Genomic DNA, 4,682 nt, shown 5'->3' on the forward strand with positions numbered 1-4,682 from the left:
CGACATAGAGCGGGCCCCGAAGGGGAGTTCTCGAAGGGGAGGGAGCTGAGCTGTTCGTTGCGCTCTCGAGAGGCCGACATCTCAATTAGCCCGCTTGCAACCCTCGATTTCTCCACGCCTGCCTCCCCCGAATTCCTCGGCCAACGTTCAACCCTCCCTCGACGCCACCGCTCTTTTCTATTATTTCTCGATCCTGAGATGGATCTTGGAGCGTCACCTTTAGTTATAAAGGAAACGTTAACACGAGATAAACAACGAGTTGGATACACGCGAAAGAAGGGAGAATCCCTCGTCTTTCGGTCGAGTAGGAGTTTAATCCTTCGAAACTTGGAATCTCGTATCTCGCGAAACTTTCCAAACGTTTGCTTGGTCGTCGGGGAGGAAAAGTGAAAAATTCGACGGGATTTTTCGGTGGCAATTATTCGATCCCAAGAACGGGTCGGGACGATAAAATTTAAATTTTCTAAAAGAAAGTGGCTATTTTTCTTCCATCCTCGTTCCTCCTCCCGAGGGGAGGGATCTCGAGATTCCGTGTCTCCAAGAGTGTTGAACCGATCCGCTCGACGTGTAAGGGGGAGCCTAACGCTCTCTCTACTCCAACTGCCTAGAGGAGGGTGGAGAAATCTTTGTCGCAGAAATTCAAAGGTATAAAGTGTCGACGAAGCGTCCTGGGAACGGCAACAGCGCCGACCCTTATAAAGACGTTGAATTTTATGAAACGAGTCGAGGGGATTCGGTGAAAATATGTAAATACGCAATAAAGCGTAAGCTCCCTTCCTCTGCCTCCTCCTCCCGCGCGATGGTCCTCTCCATTGCTAGGACAAGGCGAAATTTCAAAGACAGCCAACCTCTTCCCCCTCCTCTTATTTCACGAAATCTCCCCCAACAGACAAAGACAAGTCCCCTCCTTCTACGAAGCACCCACTGCTTCTGTTATTTTCCTCTTCTTACGTCGGATCCAATCGTCCTTCCAACGCTCGTTCGATAAAGACGTCCAATATCGCCATATCGAAACCGTTATGAGTATCGAATAGTTTCTTCACGAATTAATCCTTTACTAATATTTCTAATTTAAGAGGTGAAATTGACAAATTAAATCGAATCTTTCAACGAGATGCGAGAGAACGTCGCTCCGTAAATAACGGACTCACCCTCTCCCTCTCTCTCCCAGAGCCATCCAACTGTACGAATTGCCAGCATAATAGCGGCTAACAACCGGTTCTCCGACTCGAGTTAATTTGCGAGCAAGACGGCGCACAGACCCCTCTTTGACAATCGTAACGTTTGCCTTGTTAAAACGAACCCCATTATCCCTTCGCTGTCCCTCGACTGCTCCTCGTGCAGAGACACGAGCGACGATGAACGCTTCTCCCCCCCTATCATCGATCTTGCAGCGTATCGCGCTCGACGAATGCCATTTCAACTTTCTTCTCTTCTTTTCTCGTCGTATTTGGCCATACATTTGACTCGATATTATTTTAAAAGTTTCGTTAAGAATTTTTGATAATATTGTAATACGCTCGATCGCAATTTTGACGTTGCATCGAGAGTCGATTGCTTTTGTTTGCATTGAGAAGAGGCGAATTCTTACGTTGATTCCGTCATGGAAGATTTATGAAAATAGTTGGTCGTCCGGCGATGATCAACGATGGATGACGCGGTGGCCAGAGAAGTTGGAGGAACTCGTCCCGAAAAGTTGGGCGGGAAGTTTCGCTTTTTCGCTCGCCCCTTGGCAAACTTCTCTTACGTGTGTCCAAACTCTGATGGAAAACGTCGCATTTTCCACGCGGTCGAACTCGAAATTTTTTGGCAACGCGGCTCGATCGATCGATCGGTTACTCGGCTTCGTTGCGTGCAATTCGAGGCCGATAATTTTAATCGAGTCATCGGGAGAGAGGAGGTATATTAAAATGAATATATACATTGAAATTAAAAATAAAATTATTAAATAAAAAAATCGATCTATATAATATATTCTTAAATCCATATAATTTAATAAAATACAAATATTAACGACTTATAATCAATTAAAATAAGAAAATTAAATTTTATTGAATTTATTGAATAAATTTATCGTTCAAGAATAATTAATTTATTTAAAAATATAAAATATAATCTTAATACCATTACTAATAAACTAAATTTAAAAAATTTCAGAAATTAATATTTTTTATTATTAATTTAAAATAAAAATATTTATATAATATTATATTGTTATATCATATCAGGTAGGGAAGGAAAATTGCAACGATTCGAGGATTCGGATCGCCGTCTTCGCGCGACTCAGAGGAGCCGGTAACGAATTCATTAAATGCGTTTCGAATGCGCGACACGGCAGGCCGCCGTCCCCCATTAGCACGCCGGTCGACGTTTCGACCACCGCCTCGGGTCTTTGAGGGTTAATTGCGGCCGCGTTGCGGAATTCCATTAATCGAAACGGCCTTCTATGGTATTTAAACTGTTGATCCATGGCTTAAATAAGTAAAATTTCCAAATACCGATATATCCAAAGATTCAAATTCCAAGTTCAACTCTACGGCACCTTTACTTATATTCCTTAATTTCGTAGGAAAGGAGGAAGGGAGGCAATGTTAGCGCTCGGCTAATCTAATTACGCGGATCTCGGATGGAAGAAGCGTGACGCTTATGAAAAATTCCATCGTGCACGTGCATACGTATATACGTATATACGTATATATACCCGATATAGTGGTGTAGGTGAAACGTTAAATCGCGAGCAAGGCCGCGAAATACGCGCATGAAATTATAACGAATCCGGGAAGGATCTTCCCGAGGGTTGTTGCTTTCAACGGCGGAAAGCAACTACGGATGGTCCCCGGTTGCCAACCAGGGGGGAGGGGGGAGAGGTAACCGCTGTTGCACGTACAACCCCGAGCTCGTTACAAGCTGGAAAAACTGGAGAATTCAAATGAGTGGCGTGCCTCGGGGGCGTTTATATGGTAAACAGTCGGCCCTAAGCGATATTTATACCCGAAGGAAGGGAGAAATAAATAATAAGAAGCGTCTCCCAAACATTCTAAGATGGTTGATAAATTTTCACGAGTTCCGTGACGCTCGATAAACGGAAGATCGTGGTAAATGGCCGCGACAAATTCGACTTCTTCTCTCTCTCTCTCTCTCTCTCTCTTTCTCTCTCTTCACCCTCGATTCTTGTTTCGAAACAAGAAATTTCGAAACAAGGGGGCGCCGGACCGAGTCGAATGGAATCTCGTTTCATCGAAACATTGGAAATTGGTGAGAAGAACGAGATCCTTGGATTCTTTTGTATTGCAAGAAAAGAATCGTAAGAGGAAAGGCGAGTTAACGAGTTAACGTTTGATTGCAGTGCCATTGGTAAATATCAGCGTGGTGGAAGGAAAGTCGGCGGAGTTGCCATGCGACATCACACCACCGGGAGAGGACACCCTTCACATGGTGTTTTGGTTCAGGGACGAGGCCGGAGTACCGTTGTACACGTGAGTGCCATAATCTTGTTTTATCCTAGATCGAACTTGTTTGAAAAAAGAAAAGGAAGAAGAAGAAGAAAAATCCTCAGAGATCAATTTTGGGACTGGTATGAGGTATAAACGCCGGTTCGGATTACTCTTTCCAGTATTATACATCCCGTATCACGAGATACAAGCCGCGTTATTAAACGTACGTCACTGTTCGTCGGCCACTCGACCAACTCCTAAATTCCTTTCCGCATTCCGTTTCGCGGACTGCTCTCTCGAGTTGGCCGCAATAACGCCACCGCGGGGCCTCTTTGCGCCCAGCCAACTCCCCCCTCCCTTCTTTTCTCCCCCCCGAAACGAAATTTTACGAGTTTACGTTAGAAAGAGGGAGGGGTGTTGGTCGGTGTCCCAGGGATAGTTAAAACGACCAGACGCCTCTTAATTGAAACGGTTATTAATTAAAAGCTTTTCTCAGATCTCGCGGAGGATCGATGGGATATAAAATCGTTTTTTAATTGACAATTATTTCGCTCGATCGTGTATCTATAATTTCTCCTTAATGAGGCTGAAAATTGAGGAAGGAGGGGGAGGGATATGAATTTATAAAACGCGGCGTGCACCGTTCGGAATAATTTTTCTCGCCGTGAGATGAAGAGGAGGGGATGGGGAGAATAACTCGCTCGACACAATAGGTCGAAACGAGTGGCGGATAGATATTTCTTCGCTTCGGAAATGGAACGGATGATGATGGAATCGACGGATCCCTCTTAATTGACAATTAATCTCGGCCGATTACTCGTTCCCGACGAACCATAAGGCTCGATTTAAATACGCCTTCTTGTTACCTTTAACCGCGATAATTTTTCGACTAGATCTTGTCTAGTCGCCTTTTGGAGAGGGACTCCCTCGATCTTCTTCTTCTTCTTCTTCTTTTTTCCATTAACGACGAGCTCACCTCATATGATACGAAATTTTTCGATGCAATGCAGCGACATTAACGAATAAAAATCGAGCCGAAAATCTTCGAATGCACGATAAAGAAGATTTCTTTTGAAAAAGGAGAGAGAAAAAAAAAAAGAAAACGCTTAATGGACGATATTTTGAATTTTTAGCGCGGGGGATATTTTTTTCTTCTCGATGAGCTCCGCTTCTCGATATTCTATCGCGGACACGGTCGAATAAATTTTCGCGCTTTTATGAATTTTCAAGAGCGAGGAATTTTTAATG

The 4,682-nt window shown here is 43.9% G+C and overlaps 1 long non-coding RNA gene across 3 annotated transcripts in view; it reads right to left on the reverse strand.

Annotated features, from left to right (window-relative positions):
• The window catches only part of LOC102676259, a 16,346-nt gene that overhangs the window by 10,640 nt on the left and 1,024 nt on the right, over positions 1-4,682 (reverse strand). The window lies entirely within an intron of this gene.

This window comes from Apis dorsata, unplaced genomic scaffold, assembly GCF_000469605.1.
Source record: "Apis dorsata unplaced genomic scaffold, Apis dorsata 1.3 scaffold_28, whole genome shotgun sequence".
NCBI lineage: Eukaryota > Metazoa > Arthropoda > Insecta > Hymenoptera > Apidae > Apis > Apis dorsata.